The sequence below is a fragment of the Talpa occidentalis genome, unplaced genomic scaffold, assembly GCF_014898055.3.
Source record: "Talpa occidentalis isolate TD23 unplaced genomic scaffold, MPIMG_talOcc4v2.1 talOcc4.2, whole genome shotgun sequence".
Classification (NCBI taxonomy): domain Eukaryota; kingdom Metazoa; phylum Chordata; class Mammalia; order Eulipotyphla; family Talpidae; genus Talpa; species Talpa occidentalis.
Window position 1 is genome coordinate 24,763,816 of NW_023602073.1, and position 27,561 is coordinate 24,791,376.

Genomic DNA, 27,561 nt, shown 5'->3' on the forward strand with positions numbered 1-27,561 from the left:
CAAGAACTGGGGTACAGGTCAGAGGTGCGGGAGGGTGAGAGGATTCACCAGAGACAGAGTGGGGAGCAGAACAGGCAGATGGACCAAAAGCACTGCTGAGGGGAGCAGCAGGTGAAACAGGAGCGGTCTGCTGCGCCATGTGAGTATCTCCCTGGCGGGCCAGGAATCAAACCCGCACTGCAGAGACTGCAGACAGCTTCACAGTGCTGCACTCAACCCGCTGCACCACCGGGGATGCCCCACAAACTGTTTTCTTTAGGTACTGGTTCAGGCATTTTTTCATTCTTTCATTCTTTCAGTATGGTCATGGGAAGTTTAGTTAATGCTAAATGTTCTGCGAGAAGGGATAACAGCAATTATCACAGAAATGGCCTTTGCTTTCTTGAAGTTATATTCTGTGAGAAAGGAAAATATAACAAATACATATATTAAATAGAGAGGTAAAGCCACAAACCGTTTGACCAGGATGAGAGAGAAAAATGGAGGATGTTATTTTTGTGTATGTGCTCCAAAGACATCATTATAGAGATTAATTCTTCCCTTGTAGAGCTTAGGTGAGATGCATGGTTTTCACGGACATATCGTTTATGTAATTCTATGTGTACTCTGGGCTAGAGGATGTGTGTGGCTGCTGGAAATGTCATTTACCGGGTGAGTGACTCAAAACTGATAGACGTGGGCCTCCCCGGTGGTGCATTGGTTGAGCGCTGGGTTGCGAAGCTGCCCATGGCCTCTGCAGCACCGGTTCGATCCCCGGCTGCTCCCCGGCCACCGGAGGAGGGTCCCACATGGTGCGCAGACCTCTTCTGCCGCCCGCTGCTCCCCTCAGCAGTGTACTCCAGTCCTTCTGCCTGCTGTGCTCCCCGCTCTGGCTCTGGTGAATTCTCTCACCCTCCCATGCTTCTGACTGTACCCAGTGCTTGTATAAATAAATAAATCTTAAAAAAAAAAAAACAAAAAAAAACCCCACAACTGATAGACATGGCTTGACTGGCGAGTTATTTCCTTCATACTATTTAAAACAATCTTGAGGGCCTCCCTGGTGGCGCAGGGGGTTAAGCACTGCACTATGAAGCAATCCGCAGCCTGTGCAGCACGAGTTCGGTCCCCGGCCAGCCAGAGAGAAACCCACATGGGAAAGCAGACCTCTTCTGTCTTGCCCACTGCTCCTTCAGCAGTGTATTTCAGTCAGTCTGCCTGTTCTGTTCCCCCAGTCTGTCTCCGCTCACTCCCTGCATCTCTGGCCTGTACCCCAGCTCTTGTATGCATACATAAATAAATTTAAAAAAAAGACAATCTTGAATTCATTGACATGACTATATTCATCAATTTAGTGTGTGTGTGGTTCCCATATTGTTTACTTGAAAAGATAACATTATTTACTGTGTTGTCCTTAACCTTTTTTAACTAGTTTCCTTTTTAAGCTCCAAAACCTCCTGTGCACATTCCATTGTAGCTTGGATCTGTGGGCAAAACTCTGGCCTGTAATTTCGGGGATGTTTGAGGAAATACTTTCATAAAATATAAGGGATTTATTAATCTCAGAGAAAAATATCTGGTTCATAAATGAACCTTATAAAAGCTGTGGGAATGGCGTCTCGGACACCAGGTTCTTCAAATATGATTGTTGTTGCTTTGCTTAGTATTCAACCATGACCTACAATTTCCCTCTGGCCTGTTAGCTCGGTTTCTATTATGAATATTCCCCCTTGTTCTACCTCCTTGTTGTACACATATGTGCTCTTGGGTCAGATTTGCTAGCACTGATAATATAGTGTCCATGGTGGTTTCATGGGTGTATATGATCCTCTGTGCTCAGTGGGTGCATTAGACTGTTACTGTGTAAACACGGATCTTAGTGCGTTAGGGCATTCTTCTCTTTGCGAACAGGATCTCTTTTTCTCTTTTTAAAATTTATTTTAGGGTCTCCCTGCTAGTGCAAGGGGTTATGCGCAGCACTGTGAAGCTATTTGCAGCCTCCACAGAAAGAGTTCGATCCCCTGCTAGCCAGGGAGCTACTGGCATGGCGCAGCAGACCTCTCCTGTCTCGCCTGCTGCTCCCCTCAAAAATATATATCTGTCAGTCTGCCTGTTCGGTTCCCCACTCTGTCTCTGGTGAATCCTCTCAGCCTCCACACCTCTAGCCTGTACCCCAGTTCTTGTATGCAGAAATAAATAAATCTTTAAAAAACAAAAAAGATTTATTTTAGTTATTTATGTATATATATATATATAGCTGGGAAGTAGGCCAGATGTGAGAGGGTAGGAGAGTGAGAGGTTTCACCAGACAGAGTGGGGAGCAGAACAGGCAGATCTACTGAAATATACTGCTGAGGGGAGCAGTGGGCAACATAGGAGAGGTCTGCTGCGCCACATGGGATAGCACACTGGATGGGTATGGAACTTGTGCTGCATTGGATGCTGATAGCGTCATAGTACTGAGACTGAACCCCTTGTGCCACCATGGGGCCCCTCTTAACTCTCTTTTCACCTTGTGTCTAATTTAGAGTGTGCTAATAGCCATGGTAACTGTGTATTTTGATTTCAGGAACCCTTGACCTTCAGAGATATGGCCATAGAATTCTCCCAGGAGGAGCAGGACAATCTGGACCGTCCACAGTGGAAACTGTACAGGGACGTGATGTTGGAGACCTTCGTGCTGTCCTTCGATGAGGAGAATATCCCTCCAGATTTCTTCATCTGCCTCAGCTTTTCCTGTGCAGTGTGTGGGTGTGCACCTGAATGACCAAGATTGTGGGTTAGTTTCAGATCTCTCCTTTAAAAAAAAACAGTGTGGGTTCGTTGGAAAGAAAGTCTCATGCTATTTCATCATGACTGAAACGTCTCCTTTCTTAGGGTGGTCTGCAACCTGCTCTCTCTATTACTGGTCATTCAAGAAAATCAGTGCCTAAAGCGTTATTCTTACAAGATGAAAACCCAGCTTCCACCACATTCCTAGGACTCAGAGGTTTAAAAATACTTCTCTGTATATGAAAATTTTAATGAGTTCAAGAAAAGGTGCTGTCAGAAAAAGTATTAGCAGTTATCCTTTTCTAGAACCTTCTAGAATGTCCTCTCTACTGAGCACACTATTGCATTGGGAATTTGAGAATCTCCAGGATATCTCATATCATTTGTCCTAATAAACAAGTCTTTCTGTATCTACACCCAACCTGGCTGTCTTGTTGGAGCAAAAGGAGTCCTGGGATGTGAAGAGAAGTGCAAATCCCATCTTCCTCCCAGGTAGGTGGAATGAATCCAGCAGATGACGCAGCTGAGAGGTGTAGTGGTCAACAGGAAAGCATCCTGAATGTATGGGAAGCTCTGTTTCAGGAATTGCAGACATGCTTCCATTTTGTCTTGGAATCATAGCCTTGCTCTCTCTGGGGGCGTCTCTTCTCTGACACTTGAGTTCTCTGCCATTCCTGCTTAATGAATTGAACTAAGGTTTTGTCTATTTTGTTGATCTTTCAAAATCCAGACTTTTCATGGAGAAGCTCCTGCTTTTTGGCCTTGATGTTACATTTATGTATTTCTTATTTGGTTTTTAATGTCCTTCTCTGTGCCAGTTTAGAACTTAGATTGTTCTTTTTCTAATTCCTTGAGGTGTGATGTTATGTTGCTTAGCTGAGATCCCTCTTATTGCTAGTGTAATTATTTAATGCTTTAAATTTACCTCGGCAGCAGTCCGTCTGCCCACCTGTAACTATGCAGGTGCTTCTTTCACCAACTCTCCTCTGCAGGGAAGCAGCTTCCTGACTGCCCGTGACCTGTACTTGCCAGGCCATCTCTTCACTGACCTCCCTCAGCGGAGGCCGCTCTCCTCAAGGCTGCCCACCTGCAACCATGCAGGCCTCTCTCAGAAAACCTGTCCCTTTTGGGGCAGCTCTTCCTGGCCGCTTGTGTCTATGCAAGTGTCCTTTACTCTTCTGTCCCTTTCCCTAATAAACCTGTTATTTAAATATAAAAAAAATTACCTCTTAGAATTGTTCTCTGAATCCCACATGTTTTGGGAGTTTGCTTTGTTTCATTGTTTTCTCAGTATTTCTTAGTTTTTTGGAATCAAGGATTTGGTTTACCTTGCTCTACGTGATTCAGGGAATAGATTCTCATCTCCTCAGATGTCTGTCACCACCACACCCACCAACAGTGCATTGTGGGCTTCTCCATAGATCTTTGAACCCCTCCCAATTTTGTACCCACACCCACTCACCCTCCCTCTTTAGTACCTTCAATTCTGCAGTCCTATTTCTAGAGTTTATTTTGGTTTGCGTTGTCAGTTATTTTGCTTTGTTTTTTCCACAAGCCAGTGCAACTTCAGGGAACATTTGGTTCTGAAAGTCAGCCTCTCCTCCCTGGGATGAAGCCTGCTTGATTGTGGGAGATGATTGGTGTGTTGTACTCAATTTTATTTTATTTTTATTTATTTATACAAGCACTGGGTACAGTCAGAAGCGTGGGAAGGTGAGAGAATTCACCAGAGCCAGAGCCGGGAGCAGAGCAGGAGAAGGACTGAAGTACACTGCTGAGGGGAGCAGCGGGCTGCAGGAAAGGTCTGCGCGCCATGTGGGACCCTCCTCCAGTGGCCGGGGAGCAGCCGGGGATTGAACCGGCGCTGCAGAGGCTGCGGGCAGCTTCGCAACCCAGCGCTCAACGGCTGCGCCACCGTGGAGGCCCTGTACTCAATTTTATTGAGGGTTTTTGCATCTGTGTTCACTGGTGATTCTGATTTAAAATTTTCCTTTTTGTTTGGTGTTGGCATCAGGATAATGTTGACCTCCTCTAGTGTGTTGTGTGGTTTTCCTCCATCTTCAATTTTTTGGATGTTGTAGATTTTTTTGTATTTGCCTCTGTCATCGTTTCTTTGATGATTTCTCTCTCTTTCCCTGAATGCTTGTATTTCTTCTGTTCCTGAATGTAGGTAATCCACGTGTTCAGTTCTCGTCCTCCTCAAATTTTAGTTCTCATGACTGAGTCAACCTACTGTGGTTGGCAGTTCTACCAGTTATACTCGCACTTGGACCTCCTTCCCAGTCTTGGTGCCACAGGCTCAACTCCCATTTGGACGAGACCTCATAGCTGTCCAGATGACACCTGTAGCTCATGCAACATGAAGACCTCATTCTGCGTTCTGCCCTTATGTATGGAATGAGTTCATTCCAGCCAGTGACTCAAACCACCAGAATGGGATTTCTCCTGGATTCCTGCCTCTGAAGTTTCATCTCCTCTAATGCAAGCTGGCTTCATATTATTAGTGTTCATGGGTGCTAACAATAGCAACAAACATATTTACGTGTGTGTGTGTGTGTGTGTGTGTACATATATCTACTTTCTTTCACATCACAGTCATCATTCTTGGCCAACCTTAAGGATGTGTTTCCTCAGTGATGTCCTATTGTCCAGTGAGTGGTGACACCTCAGAGTACAGCAGGAGAAAGTACTCTGGAGTCTGTGGGACACGTTTGCACAAGGGTCATGAGAAAGACATGTACTGAGTAAAACCAGGTAGCACAGATTTTCATCCTTTGAACTTTTGTTCTTCTAAGTTTATGTCAGTGATTCCAAATGTAGTTTCTAATTAAGAACTTTATGTTTTAATTTTAAAAATTAGAGAAAGTGATGTGTGTGGATTATTCACAACTATGATTCTGTTCTGGAACTCTGATTAATAGTAGCTTGATTTTTCTTTTGTTGTTTCTTTCTACCTTGACAGCATTTACATAACTTGAAATCTCATTTTAGCAGTTCTCATTTAGCAGTTAAATCTAATTTAGCAGTTCTCCTGCCGCCTCTGTCTATGAGGTGTTTGTTTTTACAAACCTTTTCCCTCTGCAAAGCAGCAGTGGCATCTCTCCTGTCCTGCTGTGACTATTCAGGTTCCTCTCTTATTTCTCCTTTTCCTTACAAATGTGTCCTTTTAAAGTGTAAAATGAACAAAATTTCATTTTTCATGTAGAGTTCTCTGGCATTTAGAATCTTAGCAATGTTGTGTGACCATCACTGCCGTGCAGGTTTTTTCATCTCTTCCAGATGAAATGCTCTATTGTAAACTCTAGTTCCCTACTGCCCTCTCCTATAGCCCCTGGCATCCACCATTTTACTTTCTGCTTCTGTGACTTGGACAGGTCTTGAAACTCAAAGGGAAGTCATACTACACCTCTTCTTTTGCGAATGTCGTCTTTTACTTAGCAGATTGTCTTTGAGGTGCACCCATAGTTTACTATATGTCGGTTGCTTCCTTTCTAAGTCTCAGTAATATTCCTTTTTGTGTGTATGCCAGGTTTAATTATCCATTTATCCAGCATGGATGCTTGGGTTGATTTTCCTTTGACACGCCAGATGTCACCTTTATGACTGCCTGGTACAGGACTGCATCGCATGTTGCCATGTGATGTAGTTTGATGCAGACCCTGCAATTCCCAGGGTGTGTTGTTGTGCACCTGGCACACTCAGTCGCCATTTCTGTGAATGCTCCTTGTGCATCCAGAACTCAGGGAGTGGAATTTCCAGGTACATACATCGCTTATAGGCCCTCACCCTGATTCAAACCAAAAAATACTTCACTGAGACAAATCATCATAAAACTCATCAAAGATAATTATTAAACAGCATGTGGGGAAAGTCCATCATGTAAGAGAATCACCCCCATAAAATTTTCCATATATTTCTTCATAGAAATGTTGAGAACTGAGATGAAGTCTGAAGTTTTCAAAGTACTGAAATGGAAGATACTGTGAAGAATCCTGTGTCTGCCAAACCTGTCACAAATAGAGGAATTATGGACTTCTTTGAAAGAAGTGCTATGTGAGGTGAGTCTTTATCTTTCTATAGAGGAAGACACCATGGTGGGTGCTATAAATAGCACTGTTCCATGGGCCCATATACACACACCTGTACATATGTATACACATGTGTATTTGTATATATGTCTAGTAGCATCCACTGTATTTGTAGATGGGTCTCTTAGAAGATAATCAAAGTTCTTCATGGGCCTCCCCGGTGGCGCAGCGGTTGAGCGCTGGGTTGCGAAGCTGCCCGCAGCCTCTGCTGTGCTGGTTCGATCCCCGGCTGCTCCCCGGCCTCTGGAGGAGGGTCTCGCACGGCACGCAGACCTCTCCTGCCGCCCGCTGCTCCCCTCAGCAGTGTCTTCGGTCCTTCTGCCTGCTCTGCTCCCCACTCTGGCTCTGGTGAATTCTCTCACCCTCCCGCGCTTCTGACTGTACCCAGTGCTTGTATAAATAAATAAATTAATTAAATTAAAAAAAAAAAAAAGAAGATAATCAAGGTTCTTCAGTAAGATAAGGTAAGGGTCCCTGATGCAACACCATGTGTAACCCCATAACAAGAGGAGAGCTGTCTCATTCCTCCCACCATACATGCATTGTCTAGTAAGCAATGATCTGCAGACCAAGCATGGTGCCTCTCCTACCAAGCACTGAGCTGACTGGACTGTGCACTTCCCATTCTTCCTAATGGAAGAAAAGGAATTTGTTTGGTCCTGTAGTCTATTTATGGTATCCTAAGCTTACTAAACCTGGGAGGTAACTGAATTCTTGTGGGAAGAAATATAGCCATCCACCCTCTCTCCATCCTCTCTATATTCTTAGTTGTTTTATTTCTCATGTGAACTGTTGAATAATTTTGCCTCTAAATAAGAATGCACTGAGCTCATTAGAATTGTTTTGTTAACCTGCTTACCTTGGGAGAATAGCTGTTGTTGCAATGTAGACACATCTTCTGATCCTATTGTGACTTTTCATTTGTTTAGTTCCTTTTTTAACCCTCCAAGGTTTTTTTTCCCTGCTCAGACTCCTGTCCATTGTTCTGTGAAATGTATTGCTGGGAATTTTGCTCTCATTGGCATCATATGGGAGTTCCTGTGTATATGAAGACTCATATATATTATTTTCAGTGTCTGCTCATTGAATTTTCCTTTTCATTTTTTTTTTAAAGATTTATTTATACAAGAACTGGGGTACAGGCCAGAGGTGTGGGAGGGTGTGAGGATTCACCAGAGACAGAGTGGGGAGCAGAACAGGCAGACAGACCGAAAATACTGCTGAAGGGAGCAGCTGACGAGACAGGAGACATCTGCTGCACCATGTGGGCATCTCCCTGGCTGGCTGAGAACAAATCGGCGCTGCAGAGGCTGCGGAGAGCTTCACAGCACTGTGCTCAACCCGCTGCGCCACCAGGGGAGGCCCTTCACTATTTTAAAAAGATTTTTTATTTATGGGACCTCCCCTGGTGGTGCAATGGTTGAGCGCTGGGCTGCAAAGCTGCCCGCAGCCTCTGCAGCACCGGTTCGATCCCCTGCTGCTGGCGAGGGTCCCTCATGGCACTGGCAGGCCTCTCCTGCCGCGCCCGCTGCTCCCCTCAGCAGTGTGTTTCTGTCAGTCTGCCTGTTCTGTTCCCTGCTCTGGCTCTGGTGAATTCTCTCACCCTTCTGCGCTTCTGACTGTACCCAGTGCTTGTATAAATAAATATATCTTTTAAAAAAAATTTTATTTATGAATATAAGAGCTGGGGTGCAGGCCAGTGGTGCTGGGGAATGGATATGAGAGGATTTACCAGAGAGTGGGGAGAATACAGGATAGGTCTGCTGTGCCATGTGGGCCAGGTCTCTGTCCAGGGATTGAACTCATGCTCCAGTGGCTGCCTATAGTTTGATAGTGCTGAGACTTAACCCCTTTTGCAAGCAGGGAGGCCCAAATTTTGCTTTTTAGAGTACTTTTGATGTGATTTCTTTTGATTTTTTTAAGGATTTATTATGGCTAGTTACGACGTTTTAACTGATGTTTTTCTCTTTTTCAGTTGTTTTCAATTATCCTAACCCGGTTTTTGTAAGTGGAAATTGAGAAAAGATGTCATTCCTTGTCTCACTGTAAATGTGATTTCACCTGTAGCTATGTCCAGGGTACTGATTTATGTTAGGGAAAATTTTCCTGAATCCTTTTTTTAGTTATTACAAACCCGAGGGTATTTTCATACATTCCTGCTCAATATTTGTGTGGAAATTTGTGGGATTTTCTACATAGGAATAGGGGTATGATGAAATATATGAATAGATTTCTTTTTTAAAAAAAACTTATTTATTTATGCATACAAGAGCCAGAGGTGCAGGGGTAAGAAGATTCACCAGAGAAAGAGCGGGAAGCAGAGCAGGCAGACTGACCCAAACACACTGCTGAGGGGAGCAGCAGGCAAGTAAGGAAAGTCTACCATGCTATGTGGGTAACTCCCTGGGCTGCTGCAGAGGCTATGGACAACTTCATAGTGCTGTGCTTAATGCTTTGTGCCACCAGGGAGGCCCTGAATAGATTTCTTTATACTGAAGTTACCTTATACTTAGTGTTATCTTTTGCAAAAAAAATCCCTTGTTGCTATGATCTGTTTTTTCTTTCTCCATCAGTAAATACTAGTCTCTCCAATTCTTGCTCCTCTTCTTCTTTCAGTCTCTGATTTGGTTGAGCCATGTTATTCACTGGGATAGCTTAAGTCCCAGTAAACTCTGGTGTTTCCTGAATTTCTATCTTCTGCTTAGATTTCCTGATCTATAAAACACATGTCCACTTGAGTGGGACTCTGAAATATACCAGCTGGTCATGAAGACAGCATGTTAGGAAAACATTCCTTCTCCCCTTAGCCCCCAAGGTATGAACAAGTTCTCCTTTATTCCCCTGTTTGGAATCCCTGTTCTATGTGCTTTTGTCTCTAATAGGTCATCATCTTTTGCCTCCTTTTATTGTCCCCTCAGTATTTGTACTATTGGTGTACAGTCTGGGTTTGCTTACTCTGCAATTGTGGTAAGCTTGCTTTTAGGTAATAGGAATAAAATATTAGGATTAATCTGTACATTTTCACTTGAGAGGATGATCACATAACATTCTTTCCTGGTGTATTCAGCTCACATATCCCATAGTTCATGAAAGCTGATGGACTTCAGTTCCAGAATACTTTTACTGTCATTCTCACCTCACTGCCCAGACTCTGCCTGGCAGCTTGCTCTCTGCAGTTCAGTTACCATGGCGAGTGCTTTGTTTTCTCACACAATGACATCTGCTGTTGTCTTGTACTAGGGAGTATGTTATTTACAAGGAAGAGCAAGTGTTTGGGTCTTCAGTGAAGTGTAACATGACAGTACAAAGTGTTGGTTTTTCTTCTCTTGTATCCATGTCTGCATTCAGCATGCTTTTCACACCACTCCTTTAGCATGTTATTCTAGGTGTGTGTCTATTCTACCTGCCAACCAGGTGCTAAGCTCTTTGAGGAGCAAATTTTACTCATCCTCTTATACTGAGCCTGAGAATACTTCCAGATTTATAAGGTAAGCTATAAAAGTACTTTGAGAGGGGTATCTCTGGTGATGCGGCGGGTTGAGCACAGCGTGGTAAAGCTGTCCACAGACTCTGCAGCACGGGTTCGATTCCTGGCCGGCCAGGGAGATGCCCACATGGCGTGGCAGACCTCTCCTGTCTCGCCTGCTGCTCCCCTCAGCAGAGTTTCTGGTCCATCTGCCTATTCTGCTCCCTGCTCTGTCTCTGGTGAATCCTCTCAGCCTCCCACGCCTCTGGCCTGTACCCCAGTGCTTGTGTAAATAAATCTTTTTTTTTAAATCCTTTTTTGGTTTTTATGACAGCTCAATAGTGCTGTGGTCAACCTGTTGTGCCACCGGGGAGGCCCTATATAAATAAATCTTAAAAAAAAAAGTGGGTCTCCCTGGTGGTGCAAGGGGTTAAGCACTGCACTATGAAGCAATCTTCGGACTCTGCAGCATGAGTTTGATCCCTGGCTTGCCAGGGAGCAACCCACATGGCACAGCAGACCTCTCTTGTCTCTCCCGCTGCTCCCCTCAGTAGTGTATTTCAGTCAGTCTGCCTGTTCTGTTCCCCCACTCTGTCTCTGATGAATCCTCTCACCCCCCCTGCATCTCTGGCCTGTACCCCAGCTCTTGTATGCATAAATAAATAAATCTTTAAAAAAAAAAAGTACTTTGAGAGGGTAATGGGGATAATGGGTTAACCCAAAGGTAAGGATATTTTCTACTGTGTAGTCTCTTCCTATCAAAATTTAGAGCTAAAAAACCGTACAGGAGCCTCCCTTATGGTGTAAGGGGTTAAGTATAGGCACTATGAAGATATTAGCAGGTGCTGCAACATGAGTTTGATCCTCGGCCAGGGAGATGACCCACATGGTACAGAGGACCTCTCCAGTCTCACCCGCTGCTCCCTTCAGCGGAATATTTCAGTAGATCCATCTATTCTGCTCCCCACTCTGTCTCTGGTGAATTCTCTCGCCCCCTACCTCTCCCGTACCTCTGGACTGCATTTATTTATGCATAAATAAAAAAATCTTTAAAAAAATAGAGATGGTACATCCTATAGGAGATCAAAGACCCACAAAAGATTGTGCTTTCACACTTGCTGCGCTCTCACCCAGGCTGATGGCCCTAAAATGAAGAGGAATGTTCATTTAAGGAGGTGGCTGTGAACTTCACCTGGGAGGTGAGGCAGGAACTCGGTGATGCTCAGAGGACCCGGGAGGTGATGCTGGAGACCTGCAGTCCCTGTTGTCACTAGGTGAGGAAACTCCTCTGTAATACTCAAGTGCATCCACTGTTTTCTACGCTGATAAATATGTGCATTGCTCTTCAATCTCCCTTTGTCGTTTATCCAAAACTGAACCTTATGCAACTTGATCAAGGAAGAAAATTGTTTCTCATTACTGGACACTGTTAAAATGTTGACGTGAGCATCGGGTTGGAGCAGGGAGCAGAGCCACTGACCATAGAAAAACTCCAAAAGCAGCACTTCTCAGGTCAGTCAGTGTACACCTTATAGGGGGGCTGGAAGGAGCTGAGACAGGCAGACATTGGCCACATGGAGCTACTTATCCCGATACCCAAAGATGGAAGTTTGTCTGTAAGTATCAAACTTGTTCATTATTCAGTTTCGATTACAACTCTCTTGTCAATCTTCCCCTATTTTTTTTTAAAGATTTATTTATTTATGCATACAAGAGCTGGGTACAGGCCAGAGGTGTGGAGGGTGAGAGGATTCACCAGAGACAGAGTGGGAGGCAGAACAGGCAGACTGACTGAAATACACTGCTGAGAGGAGCAGCGGTCAAGACAGGAGACATCTGCCGCACCATGTGGGTATCTCTCTGGCCAGCCGGGATTGAATCTGCGCTGCAGAGGCTGCGGACAGCTTCACAGTACTGTGCTCAACCCCATGCGCCACCAGGGTGGCCTCCCCTAATTTTTTTTTTCCTAAAGATTTATTTATTTATTGATACGAGAACCGGGGTACAAGCCATATGCATCGGAGGGTGAGAGGATTCACCAGAGACAGAGCGGGGAACAGAACAGGCAGACTGAGGAAACACACTGCTGAGGGGAGCAGCGGGCGTGACAGGAGAGGTCTGCCGTGCCATGTGGGACCCTCGCTGGCTGGCCAGGATCGAACTGGTGCTGCCAAGGTTGCAGACAGCTTCACAGTGCTGCGCTTAACCACTTGTGCCACCAAGGGAGGTCCCCCCCTCAAATTTTTTTTTTTTTCTTTCAAATAAATTTTATTTATTTTTTATTTTTTTTAAATAATAAATTTTATTTTTATATTCCCCATACAATTGCAGCCCCCCACATTCTGACCCCAATCCCTCCGCTCCTGCCCCGCCCCCCTAAAAGTGTCTCTGGTTCATAGTTTTTTGTTGATTTTGATTTTCACTTTCTTATAGTTATTCATTTTCCTGGTCCCTTATTTAAGTTTTCTAGATTCCTGCTATGAGTGAGACCATCCGATATTTTTCTTTTTCTTTCTGGCTTATTTCTCTGAGCATGATCCCTTCCAGCGCCATCCATGTTGCTGCAAATTGCATGTGTTTATCTTTTTTGAATGCTGAGTAATATTCCATGGTATATATGTACCACATCTTCTTGATCCAGTCATCTATTTTTGGGCATTTGGGTTGTTTTCAGAGCTTAGCTATTGTAAACAGTGCTGCTATAAACATAGGGGTGCAGGTGTTCTTTGGAATTGATGTTTCTGTGTCCTTTGGGTAAATACCTAGGAGTGGAATTGCTGGATCATATGGAAGCTCTATGTTTAGTAGGTCCAGAAATCTCCACACAGCTCTCCACAGTGGTTGGACCAGTTTGCACTCCCACCAACAGTGCAGAAGAGTTCCTTTTTCTCCACACCCTCGCCAACATTTGTTGTTGCTAGTTTTTTTAATATGTGCCATTCTCACTGGTGTAAGATGGTATCTCATGGTAGTTTTGATTTGCATTTCCCTGATGACAAGTGATGTTGAACATTTTTTCATATGCCTGTTGGCCATTTGCATTTCCTCTTCAGAGAAGTTTCTTTTTAGCTCTTCTGCCCATTTTTTGACTGGATAATTTTCTTTGTTGTTGTTGAGTCTCATCAGCTCTTTGCAGATTTTTGTGATCAGTCCTTTATCATTAGTGTTGAGTGCAAAAATGTTCTCCCAGTCGGTAGGGTTTCTCTTTGTTTTTGTTATTGTCTCTTTTGCTGTGCAGAAGCTCTTTAATTTGATGTAGTCCCAGCTGTTTATCTTTGCCTTCACTATCACTGCTTTGGGTGATGTGTCTGTAAAGATGTCTTTGATGTGCAAATCACGTAGTGTTTCGCCTATATTTCCTTCTATATATTTTATGGTTTCAGGTCTTATGTCTAGTTCTTTAATCCATTTTGAGTTGATTTTTGTGTATGGTGTGAGGTAGTGGTCAAGCTTCATTCTTTTGCATATAGCGACCCAGTTTTCCCAGCACCATTTATTGAACAAACTTTCTTTGCTCCAATGCATAGTCTTTGCTCCTTTGCCAAAGATTAGTTGACCATAAATCTGTGGGTTTATTTCTGGATTTTCTATTCGATTCCATTGGTCTGTATGTCTGTTCTTGTTCCAATACCATGCAGTTTTGATGATTATGGCTTTGTAGTATAGTTTGAAGTCTGGGAGTGTGATGCCTCCATTCCCTTCTTTTTTTTTTCAGGAGAGCTTTGGCTATTCGGGGTTTTTTGTGATTCCATTTGAATTTCATCAATCATTGTTCTATTTCTTTGAAGAATGACATTGAAATTTTGGGTTTTTTTTTGTTTTTTTTTTTTTTTTTTTGTAGTTTTTCTTTTTTTTTCTTTTCTTTTATTTTATTTTATTTTTTTATTAATAATAAATTTTATTTTTATATTCCCCATACAATTGCAGCCCCCCCATTCTGACCCCAATCCCTCCCCTCCCACCCCCGCCCCCCTAAAAGTGTCTCTGGTTTGTAGTTTTTTGTTGATTTTGATTTTCACTTTCTTATAGTTATTCGTTTTCCTGGTCCCTTATTTAAGTTTTCTAGATTCCTGCTATGAGTGAGACCATCCGGTATTTTTCTTTTTCTTTTTGGCTTATTTCGCTGAGCATGATCCCTTCCAGTGCCATCCATGTTGCTGCAAATTGCATGTGTTTATCTTTTTTGAATGCTGAGTAATATTCCATGGTATATATGTACCACATCTTCTTGATCCAGTCATCTATTTTTGGGCATTTGGGTTGTTTTCAGAGCTTAGCTATTGTAAACAGTGCTGCTATAAACATAGGGGTGCAGGTGTTCTTTGGAATTGATGTTTCTGTGTCCTTTGGGTAAATACCTAGGAGTGGAATTGCTGGATCATATGGAAGCTCTATGTTTAGTAGGTCCAGAAATCTCCACACAGCTCTCCACAGTGGTTGGACCAGTTTGCACTCCCACCAACAGTGCAGAAGAGTTCCTTTTTCTCCACACCCTCGCCAACATTTGTTGTTGCTAGTTTTTTTAATATGTGCCATTCTCACTGGTGTAAGATGGTATCTCATGGTAGTTTTGATTTGCATTTCCCTGATGACAAGTGATGTTGAACATTTTTTCATATGCCTGTTGGCCATTTGCATTTCCTCTTCAGAGAAGTTTCTTTTTAGCTCTTCTGCCCATTTTTTGACTGGATTCTTTTCTTTGTTGTTGTTGAGTCTCATCAGCTCTTTGCAGATTTTTGTGATCAGTCCTTTATCATTAGTGTTGTGTGCAAAAATGTTCTCCCAGTTGGTGGGGTTTCTCTTTGTTTTTGTTATTGTCTCTTTTGCTGTGCAGAAGCTCTTTAATTTGATGTAGTCCCAGCTGTTTATCTTCGCCTTCACTATCGCTGCTTTGGGTGATGTGTCTGTAAAGATGTCTTTGATGTGCAAATCATGTAGTGTTTCGCCTATATTTCCTTCTATATATTTTATGGTTTCAGGTCTTATGTCTAGTTCTTTAATCCATTTTGAGTTGATTTTTGTGTGGTGTGAGGTAGTGGTCAAGCTTCATTCTTTTGCATGTAGCGACCCAGTTTTCCCAGCACCATTTATTGAACAAACTTTCTTTGCTCCAATGCATAGTCTTTGCTCCTTTGTCAAAGATTAGTTGACCATAAATCTGTGGGTTTATTTTTGGATTTTCTATTCGATTCCATTGGTCTGTATGTCTGTTCTTGTTCCAATACCATGCAGTTTTGATGATTATGGCTTTGTAGTAGAGTATGAAGTCTGGGAGTGTGATGCCTCCATTCCCTTCTTTTTTTTTCAGGAGAGCTTTGGCTATTCGGGGTTTTTTGTGATTCCATATGAATTTCATCAATAATTGTTCTATTTCTTTGAAGAATGACATTGAAATTTTTATTGGAATAGCATTGAATCTGTATATTGCTTTTGGAAGGATGGCCATTTTAATAATGTTTATTCTTCCAATCCATGAGCAGGGGATGTCTTTCCATTTCTTTGTGTCTTCTTCTATTTCTTTTAACAGTGTTTTATAGTTTTCTTTGTATAGGTCCTTTACCTCTTTTGTTAGATTTATTCCCAAATATTTGATTTTTTTTGTTTCAATAAAAAAAGGGATGGTTATTTTGATTTCTTCTTCAGATTTATTGTTTGTGTATAGGAAGGATATTGACTTTTGCGTGTTGATTTTGTATCCTGCCACTTTACTGAACTGATTGATGAGTTGAATTAGTTTTTCTGTGGAGTTTTTGGGGTTCTCTATGTATATTATCATATCATCTGCAAATAGTGATAGCTTGACTTCTTCTTTTCCTATTTGGATTCCTTGGATGTCTTTCTCTTGTCTTATTGCTCTGGCTAGGACTTCCAGTATTATATTGAAAAGCGGTGGTGAGAGTGGACATCCTTGTCTTGTTCCAGATCTTAATGGAATTGCTTTCAGCTTTTCACCATTGAGAATGATACTGGCTGTTGGCTTGTCATAGATGGCCTTTATGATGTTGAGGTATGTTCCTTGTATCCCAAGAAATTCAAGGGCTTTTATCATGAATGGATGTTGCACTTTGTCGAAAGCTTTCTCAGCATCTATTGATATTATCATATGGTTTTTATATTTCTTTTTGTTGATGTGTTGGATAACGTTGATTGATTTTCGGATGTTAAACCATCCTTGTGTCCCTGGAATGAATCCTACTTGGTCGTGGTGAATTATCTTATGGATACACCGCTCATCTCTGGCTCCTGAGGAAGCCTTCTTTACTGAAGAAATGTAGTCTTTACTGAAGAAATGTCCCTGTTCTAAAATGGTGATGTGGGACACACTCCCTGCGCGTCCTGTCTCAGGCACACTCTTCTGCGCTCCTGGTCTGCCCCGGCTGTGGGTGCTTGCTCCCCCTGTGGGCTCAGACTACTGGTCGGAAGGGGCCCGGCGTGGGCTAACTCCCCAGCTGGCCACTGGCTCCTCCAGGAGCCTCTGCTGGCTTCAAGTCGCTAGGTGGCGCCAGAGATCTCTCCTGGAGCCCTTGGGGAGCTGATTTTCCACCCCGTGGGACAGGGAGCAGAGCGAGAATGGTAGGGTAAACCTCAATGGCTTTGGGGTGCTGTGTCTGCCTTGTGCCCCACCGTCGTGGGGAACCCACGCCCCTAATTTTGTGCCCCGGGTCTCAGTTCCAAAGCCCTCAGTTCCAGGACTTGGGCTGTAGCCCAGTTCAGTGGCGCAGGAATGGCCGCTCCAGTGCCTGGGCGCCTGGTTCCTGCTCACTCAGTGAGGGCCTCCGCGCGTCTCCCCGCAAGCCTAGGTCGCAGGCGCGGGGACCTGCGCTTGCTTTTCAACCGCACTGCTTTTCCGCGCGATCCCGATTCAGGTCCGCGCCGCTTTTCCGCGCAATCCTGATCCCGATCCGCGTCTGCTTTTCCAGCGTGCCGCTTTTCCGTGCAAGCTTACCGGGCCGCCCGGGGCTGTGTGCTGGTCCTGGCCTCCTCCTGGGGGGGGGGGGGCTCTCTTTAATGGCGCCTGGAGCTCACCTCTGCGTCGGATCCTGCAGGATTCTCCACAGCTCCCGTTCACGGGGTGTGGTGGCTGAAATAGTTCCTTTCCACTCACAGTCCCGCTTGCTGAGTAGTTTGTTCTTGTTGGTCCTTTTAGTTTTTTTTTTTTGTTTGTTTGTTTGTTTTTTTTTCCTCCTCTCTGCCTGTCGGAGAGTGCCGACTTTGTGGGCGGGGGAGGGGAGCAGGGTTCTGCGCTTTCCTCCCTTCTGGTCCTCTTTTATGGCCACTTTCTTCTTCGGGCAGTTTGCTGGAGTCACCCGTTTATCTTCCGTGTCCCAGTTCTCACTGGGACCTGCCGCTTTTCCTCCCTATTAACTTTTTTTAATGGGAGATCTTACTAGCAGCGTCTCCTCGCCGCCATGTTGCTCGCCCATCCCCCCCCTCTAATTTTTTAATGGAGGTTAATTTTCATATCTTATCCAGTATCTCATTCCTGGCTAGTCTTTAACTTTTTCTGCATTAGGCACATTTCCATATTTTCAATATTACTGTATTCTCACAAACCGTTTCATTCAGGTATTTCCTCAGCCGTTTATTTATTCTTTCAGCACGTTCATGGGAAGCTTCAGACACTGGTAAATTTTCTATTTGTGAAATACAATAATCAAAGAAATATTCTGGGTTTTATTGAAGTTATATTCTGTGAGGAAGGAAAATGCAACAAATATGTATCTCATATAATGATATAAAACCACAGAGAATGTTTAGCCAACATGAGAGAAAACCATGGATGTTGTTATTTTAGAATGTATGCTTGAGATGAATTGCATTTTGAGATGTGCGGGGCGGGGGTTGGGGGTGGGTGGGGGGGAGTTGCTGCCCCAGCCAGATAAGGCACCAGCTAGCAGCTAAGAAAAAGGGCCTCACATCTTGGGGCTGAAGCTCAAAGAGCCTCACACCATGGGGCTGAATAAAAAGGGCCTCACACTGTGGGGCCAAAGATTTCCAAAGAGCCTCACACCGTGGGGCTGAAGATTAATCTATAACCTATAAGCATCCCTTTGTTTTTTTGTTCTTGGTCATATAAGAAAAAACTTCTCAGAAAGTACATTGGGCAATAAATTGTATGTATAGAACACTGTAAGTAAATGGCACAAAGAAATACCTGCTCAAAAATTAAACACTGTAAATTTCGCCTGCCTGACAATGGGAAAGAGTGTGTTATACATGAGCATGCCTGACAAGCAATCCAGGACAACAATAATAGTAAGTCCTTCTTTTGCTTTTTTTAGAAGTTTCTTAGGAAAGTTTTTAAATGAAGTTAACTGTGTTAATAAGTTTCTCGGTAGAAAACCCTGTTAGCTGATAACCAGAAAGCAGCTGGTCTCCGGCTGAAGGCCATATAATAAGAGTCTTTTGATGTTTAGGCTTTAGCTGATAGGGCTGTACTGGCAGCTATCTACTGTCTTAGGTAATTGTCTAAACTGAAATAATAAGTTTTAGTGTAAGGCTTAGTTTTTTATCTATTAACCTTGAAGGTTGCCTTCTTGCTGAGAGCACATAGCAGCCAAAAGTCTATGGGAAAAGAATGCACTGATTGTTTCTGCTTTGCTTCTATGCAAATGATGATGTAATCTCACTGCTTGCAAAAAATGAATAAATAAAGACCTGCTGAGTACCTCAATAGAAGATACTTGCATCTTATCCAGTGTCAGTGACTCCTCACTACCTCATCCCCTTCCACTCAGCCCTTAAGTTTTCGCCAACGCCGTCTTATCCTTTCAGCAACCCCTGATACATTTTGCCAAGGCTGGTCTTCGGCAGAGATGCATTATATATAATTATATAAACTATCTGGGTTAGAGTTGAATGTATATTTGTTGAATGTATATTTACTTAACAGGTGATTAACTCAAATGTGATAGAATGAGAGGGGATTGACTAGAGCATTACTTAGAATATGAATAGTCTTCCAATGAGGAGCCTTGTGACCCCCCACACCAGAAATTGTGACTTGAGGAGAACCCATAAAATTGTGAAGCAGAGAAAGGGATGATCCGGGAGTGGAAACCTGAGATTTAAGTTTCTAAAGCCATGGAACCCAGAGTTTCAGGTTGGGGGGTTGCAATGTGCAATTACACATCCTCTTATGAGAATCACTGGGAAGAAAGCAAAAGAATAAGATACATACTTGGAACTCCAATTTAAGTGCAAGTAGCTAAAACTAAAATAGATAAAATGTTCCACTGCCATGAATTATCAAATTGAAACACACATTCCACGGAGTGGAGTGAAACTATCAGGAGTGTTGATTTCAGAAGGATGTAAAAATTGCTTTTTAATGGTGATGAACACATCCTGGATTGCAGAAGTCAAAGCTGGGCAAAAGGGTGAGCCAGAGTTTTATATCTCTCTTATGGTTCTGAGAAGTCTGTATTGTAATGTTAAATTAAGAATTTACTGTAAGGGGCCTCCCTGGTGGTATAAGGGGTTAAGACTTAACCTATGAAACTATTTGCAGCCACTGCAGCATGAATTTGATCCCCAGCCAGGGAGATACCCACATGGCACAGCAGACCCCTCCTGACTTGCCCGCTGCTCCCCTCGGTAGTGTATTTGGGTCAGTCTGCCTGTTCTGTTTCCCACTCTGTCTCTGGTGAATCCTCTCACCCCCTACACCTCTGGCCTGTACCCCAGTTCTTGTATGCATAAATAATGAAATCTTTTTTTTTTTAAAGTATTTACTGTAAGGTCTCTTCCCCCCAACCCCCTGCCATTAATAATGACGTGACTTTAAAATAAAAAGAAACCCACATGACTAGATGTGAATTTTATAAATTTTAATAAAGCTGATTTTTTAAAAAAGATTTATTTATGCATACAAGAACAGGGGTCGAGGCCCGAGGTTGTGTGGGGCCTGGGTGAGAGGATTCACCAGAGACAGCAGGGAGCAGACAGGGAGATCTACTGAAATATACTGCGGAGAGTTGCAGTGGGCCAGACAGGAGAGGTCTGCTGTGCCATGTGGATATGCTCCCTTGCTGGGGTTCAAACTCATGCCACAGTGTGTAATGATAACTTGATCGTGCTGAGACTTTGACCCCTGTGCCATGAAGGAGGCCCATAAACTTGATTGATTTTTATGTGGCTATCCTAAGGTATATTTGATAACATTTTTTTGTGATTTTTTGCATAGAAGAACAAGAATGTAGGCCAGTGGTGTAGTGGGTGAGAGGATTCATAAGAGACAGCGTCAGGAGCAGAACAGGCAGATTAACTGAAATACACTACAAAGGGGAGTAGCGGGCATGAAAGGAGAGGTCTGTTGTGTCATGAGGGTGAGCTCCCAGTGTTATAGGGCAGCCCCGATAATGAACGGGTTGCCTGGCTGTGGGTCCTCACCGCGCGCTTAAAAGGGACTTATTAATACTCCACTACAGGCACACACAAAAGGTTAATAAAAGGTTTATTTACAAGGGAAAAGGAAATAAGGAAAATGTACAACTCAGGGAGAAAATAGGGAAATAAAGTTTTTAATGCGTCCTACCCGATCCGCCGACCTGGAAACCCAAAAGGCACTCTCCGAGCTGGCCGGACGCTGTGAGCAGGTGGAGAGTAAAATGGGGGACCCCTCCAAAGCCCACGTGTCTGGCTTTATACCAACCTGGCTGCTTAACCCCACCCTCAGGTCCCAGCCACCTTCCCTTTGGTGGTGATGGGATTTGGAGTTCCCAGGTCTTTGGCTTTGGCCTGGGGTGGGGGTGGAGTCCACAAAGCCTGTATGGAATTAGCTTTGGGACATCCTTTTCCCCCTAACACCAGGCCTGGATCAAACTCAGGCCTTAGCTGTAATAAGGGTGAGACTTAATTTCTAGGGTACTGCGGCAGGCTGTGCCTCCCATGCTGTCTCTTGATGTTATAGAGCAACCCCGATATTAAACGGGTTCCTGGCTGTGGGTCTTCACCCACGCGCTTTAAAGGGACTTATGAATACTCTACTACACACACACACAAAAGGTTAATAAGGGCCTCCCCGGTGGCGCAACGGTTGAGTGCTGGTGCTGCCCGCGGCCTCTGCGGCGCCGGTTCGATCCCCGGCTGCTCCCCGGCCACCGGAGGAGGGTCCCACATGGCACGCAGACCTCTCCTGCCGCCCGCTGCTCCCCTCAGCAGTGTACTTCGGTCCTTCTGCCTGCTCTGCTCCCCGCTCTGGCTCTGGTGAATTCTCTCACCCTCCCGCGCTTCTGACTGTACCCAGTGCATGTATAAACAAAAAACAAACAAACAAACAAATAAATAAAAAAAAATGCCTCTATTAAAAAAAAAAAAGGTTAATAAAATGTTTATTTACAAGAGAAAAGGAAATAAGGAAAATGTACAACTCAGGTAGAAAATAGGGAAATAAAGTCTTTAATGCGTCCTACCCGATCCGACAACCTGGAAACCCAAAGTCACTCTCAGAGCTGGCCGGACGCTGCGAGCTGGTGGAGAGCCAAAATGGGGATTTCCCCCAAAGCCCACGTGTCTGCCTTTTTAAATCCACCTGGCTGCTTAACCCCACCCTCAGGTCCCAGCCACCTTCCCTTTGGTGGTGATGGGATTTGGAGTTCCCAGTGTCTTTGGCTTTGACCTGGGGTGGGGGTGGAGTCCACAAAGCCTGTATAGAATTAGTTTTGGGACATCCTTTTCCCCCTAACAATTCCCCCCTTTCACTTTTTGCCACCATTTCCATGGTGATGAAGATCGAATATATGGATGTTGGGATGCAGTCTCAGATGCACATTTTTACCAGGTTCCAGTGTGAAAGAAAACGAATCCCTCCAGGTATTTGTCCATTGTGGAAAGCAAAAGTCCTCTGTTCCTGGAAAAACAGTTCATCAGTTCAAGCCAAAAAAAAAAAAAAAAAAAAACATCTGGAGGCATTAGCCAAAACAAGACAGCAGATATGTCAAAATCACAGGAAAAAAAAATCTTAAAATGGTTCAACTGATGTAAAACACAAATTTTCTCAACCTTGATCCCAAACTTTTAACAGCATAGCAAAAGTTTGCAAACTAAATCTACTTTTAAACCATTTTTCCTATTTTTGCATAAAATCACAGGGCAGAAAATAACTAACAGCAATTTTTTAGCTGGCTTTGTTGAAATACTCTATAGGATCAGAGCGAACTGGTGGCATCCAGTTGATGTAGGTTTCAGGTATAAAGTTGGTCTCATCAGACTCCACCTGGGCTTTCCTCTTCACGAGGGTACCAGGGCATTTTCGTTGGCCGGGTTGTCCAGTCCTGTCAATGGAGGCAAGCTTCCTCACCTTCTTTGGAGGTCTCTGGAACCCTACAAACAAGGCAAGCAGGTTCTCCTCTTCTTGGTTCAGCTCTTTTTCAACTTTCTGGAAGAACTCCACACAAAGCCACACAATCAATCTCACGTCCAATTTTTGTTTAAACAGACAAAATCCCTATGGAAGTTATGCAAAAACAGACTCTGAGATAAGTAGCAAAAATTACTACCACTATTTGTATGCTGTGTTGGTATCAAGGGGAGAGAAAATGTGACAAGTTAGCTTTGCTGGAAAAAAATTGCAACCTTGCTGCAGATCCTGGTTACTCAAAACAAAACAAAACAAAACAAAAACTTTGTGGATTCAGGACAGAATGCATAAAAAAATTACCAGTATTATGTCAAAGAAAACTTAGTAAATGTCAGGTATATTTCCAGGTCTATTCAGTCCTTTGTAGGAAAGTTTTTTACTCTCAACAGTTCCATCAATAGGAATGTGTTGAGACCTTCTATCCCTATATTTCCAGAAACAATTTCTGTAGATATGAAACAATTGAATTACACAATATTACAAGGTGACAATCACCATTGACAATTTACATACATACCAGATACTGAGAGGTTTTTTTATATACATTTTAGAAAACCACTGTTAACATGTTGTACATACCAGTTTTACCATTTTCCCAAGTGACAATGCTTCCCTTCCAGTTTTACTTCATTAGGTAAAAGCCAAACAGAACAAATTCATGTAATGCCTTCCCAGGAGGAAAGGGAGAAACTTTGTGGAGTGTCTCAGGAGCTCTACTGAGGTTCCACAAAATTTCCTTGCATCAGCCAAATGACAGGCTACCAAATTTGTACTTGAATTTAGATTTCTGGGAAGCTTTGCCATAAATATCAGAAAAATTAACAGAAACAACAATATTCAATCTCTATGAAGGCATCGGCTTAGTTCAGTAGCACAATGTTGACAATCAAACCATAACTTTGTTTTTCTCATAACTGGAGACTTTTTTTTTTTTTCCACCGTCTATGGGCACCATGTATACCAATTTGTCAATCACTGGAGGTCAAGACGGTTAGACACAAGGACATACAGACAGACAACATATAGACACAAAGAGCTCTTTAGTTACCATTCATCACACGTGGGATATCCCATACAACTGCAGTTTCTCTGATAGGCCAAAGTAACAATAAAAAAACAAGCAGAAAAAAAACTTCAAAGTAAAAAAAAAAAACAAAAGTTGATAGGAAATAACAAAATCAAGATTAAAAACCTTTGTATGTAAAAAAAAATACTGTCAGCATATGCATATCTCCTAAACTTTGAAAGGAAGAAGATTGGGTAGAGCATGTTAGTTTTTTTTCTCAGGGTTTCTTCAAAAAAAAAAAAAAACGAGTTCTTGGGTATCCTGCAACAATAACTGGAAAAGAAGTCAGTAACATTCAAGTTTTTTTCTGTTTCTTAAACAAATATCTCAAGTCTTCAATGGGTTCACAAGACCAATGGGACTTCGTCTCTGGGTCGGTTCCTTCTGGCGCTTTCTTAACTCTGGAATGATGTACCCAGGGTTTTATACCTGCAAGTTTCAGAGAAGTATGTGTGCTTAGCAAAACGTCATATGGACCAGTGCATTTTTCTGACAGCTGGTTTTGGGCATCCCCACTCTGCCAGGTCTTCAGTAAGACCTGATCTCCAGGTTTGAAGGGATGCAATGGTTGATCAGGAGGCATAGAGATCCTTGAGTTTGCAAAGTTATGAATTACTGCCAGAACCTCCTGGATGTGTTTCACATATTGTGTGATCCGGCAATCTTGAGCTATTTCCGGACTGGCTTTCAGAACTGAGGCCTGGAAGGGTCTTCCGAACACAATTTCGAAGGGGCTTAATTGTAGCCCACTTCTAGGTGCCACTCTTATCCGGAGGAGGGCAAGGGATAGTACCTGGTCCCAACGAAGCTGTGTTTCTTGGCACAGTTTTGCCAAGGTTTTCTTTAAGGTGTGGTTCATTTTCTCCGTTTGTCCGGAAGACTGCGGTCTCCATGCAGCATGCAATTTCCAATTGATCTGTAACGCACTGCTTACTGCATGAGTAACGTCAGAGACAAATGCTGGCCCATTATTACTCTGGATAGAATCCGGCAACCCAAAGCGAGGAATTATCTCCTTCAGCAGCTGTTTTGCAACCTCGGAAGTTTTTTCCGTCTTTGTGGGAAATGCTTCCACCCATCCCGAGAACGTATCCACAAAAACCAACAGGTATTTGAAGTTGCCTGTTGTTCTAGGCATTTGTGTAAAGTCCACCTGCCAGTCCTCAAAAGGGCACTTGCCTCGATATTGAACCCCAACGGCTTTAGGGTGGGAGTCAGTCTTGGGGTTATTCCTGGCACATAGTTGACAACCTCGGGTGATCCGTTGTGCTATTCTATGCAAATATGGTCCCTTCAAATATGGGCGCACAGTTTCTAATAAGGCATCTCTCCCATAGTGGGATCCTTCGTGAAGATGTTTTAGCACCGGATATACCAGGGCCTCCGGGAGGAGTATCATCCCATGGGAGTTTACTCTCCAAGTAGAGCTGGGGTCAAACTCAGTAAATCCCCATGCACGAGCTCTCTCCTCATCCCGCTCGGTGTATTCTGGAGCATACTGAGTCAGGTCCACAAGAGGGATGAGTGCACCCTGGAGGGCAGAACGGGCAGCGGCCTTAGCTGCCCAATCAGCTGCCCTGTTGCCCTTTGCCAAGACAGACCCACCCTTTTGGTGGCCAGGACAGTGCATCACAGCGACAGCTGATGGTAAAGCTACTGCCTTTAACAAGGCCAGGATTTCTAATGGGTGTTTGACATCCTTGTTACTAGCGGTAAGAAGTCCCCGCTCCTTCCAAATGGCCCCATGCATGTGGAGAATCATAAAAGAGTATTTTGAGTCAGTAAATATATTGACTCTTTTACCTTTTGATAGTTCCAAGGCACGGGTCAGGGCTATTAATTCGGCTTTCTGTGCTGATGTACCTGCCGCAAGAGCCTTGGCTTCCACGGTGTTCTGGAGCGTCACCACTGCATATCCAGCACATCGACGGCCTTGATCCATAAAGCTGCTGCCATCTGTAAATAGCTCCCGCTCTGGATCCGGCAGAGGCTGGTCAGTTAGATCTGGTCGGCTGGCATACACTGTGTCTATGGTTTCTAAACAGTTATGGATTAAAGTGTCATCCTCAGATTCGTATGCATTGCTTGGAAGCAGTGTGGCAGGATTCAGGGAATTTGAAACCTGCAGTTTCACATTAGGATTGTCCAACAGAGCTGCTTGATATTTTCCCATTCGCCCAGTGGTTAACCAAAGTCCACCCTTCTGCTCCAGCAATGTCAAGACCTGATGTGGCACACACACAGTGATGGGCTGACCCAATGTAAACTTCTCTGCCTCGTGTAGGAGGTCACAAGTGGCAGCCACAGCACGCAAGCATGGAGGCTATCCCTTAGTGGTGTGGTCCAACTGTTTGGACAGATATGCAACGGGCTGCATTTCTGGTCCCAACAATTGGATCAGCACTCCTAGGGCAACCCCCTGTCTCTCATGTACATAAAGTCTGAATGGCTTCCTCAGATCCGGAAGCCCTAATGCTGGTGCTGAAATTAACTTTACTTTTATTTCATCAAAAGCCTTTTGATATTCCGGAGTCCAAGACAAAGGTTCAGAGTCCAGGCCTTTGAGAGCATCATATAAAGGTTTTGCTATTAGTCCAAAATTAGGAATCCAAATCCTACAAAACCCAGCCATACCCAAAAATCCGCGCAACTGTCGCCGGTTACTGGGGATTCTAAGGGCTGAAATTACCTGTTTTCTGTCCGTCATCAGGCTCCGTCTGCCTCTTCTCTGTAACCTGGGACAACTGTACTTCCAATGTCCCTCTTCCCTACAGAAAGCACACTGATCTCTTCCTAGGGGTTCACATCTCTGTCCATTACTGTTTTCCCGAAACCCTGGCCTGTGCTCTCTTTGTACAAAAACAGTCGCAGGTTTCGGTCTCCTGTCCTCTCTCCTGTCCTCTCTATTATTATAAACCTTAAATGCTAAGTCCACTACCTGGGACGGACTCATTTCTGTGACGCCGTCTACCTTTGCTAACTTTCTCCTTATGTCCGGAGCACTATTTGTGATGAACGCCATAGTGAACACACAAGCATTTTCTGGGGCATCCAGATTTATATCCGTGTGGTCTGTATACGTCTGAATAATCCTCTCAAGGAACTCTTATGGATCCTCATTAGCCCCTTGTGTAAGTTCCAATATTTTGTTAAAATTTTTATGTTTGGGGATTCCCTGCTCCAGTCCTACCAATAAACATTTTTCATACAGATTCAACTTCGCCAGTCCTCCATTGTTGGGGTCCCATTCAGGATCTTCCTCTGGGACAGCAATCTCTGGCTCTGGGGATTGGCTATCCTGTTGGCGGAGACGTTCAGCCTCCTCCCTGGCTTTCCTCACTACTATCCTCCGCTCATCTAGACCTAGTAAAACTTGTAACATCAACTGTATATCTGCCCAGTTAGGGCGGTGGGAGAGAAAAACGGAGGCAAACAAGTTCGCCATCCTCTTAGGAGCCTGCCGGTATGAGGGAACAGAGTTCTTCCAAGTTAGGAGGTCTCTGGTGCAAAAAGGACGGTGCGACCAAAAGTACCCAGCAGGTCTCCCCTCTTCATTCACGCCACCTATCGGCAACTGGCGAAGAGGAAACTGTCCTGCCGCTCCTAGTGTGGGGAGGAGACGCCATTCTAACTACCTCCCTGGAGGGCAATGGAGGCTGTGAAGCCTCAGAAATCTGTGCGGGAGGGGCCTCAGGAGGGGCCTGGTCACGTGGTGAAGGCCTTTGTCCTGAAGCCTCAGGAGTATGTGCGGGAGGGGCCTCTTCACGTGGAGAGGGCCTTTGTCCCGATGAGTTTAAGGTATTTAGCAAATGAATCTCCTCCTCCTCTT

The 27,561-nt window shown here is 43.9% G+C and overlaps 1 long non-coding RNA gene across 1 annotated transcript; it reads left to right on the plus strand.

Moving 5' to 3' along the window:
• The first annotated feature begins 2,671 nt into the window (after window positions 1–2,671).
• Window positions 2,672–12,871, plus strand: LOC119251931 (uncharacterized). Its single transcript, XR_005126660.2, has 3 exons — window positions 2,672–2,758; window positions 6,676–6,809; window positions 11,440–12,871. It is a non-coding gene; the product is annotated as an uncharacterized LOC119251931 (long non-coding RNA).
• Window positions 12,872–27,561: the final 14,690 nt, after the last annotated feature.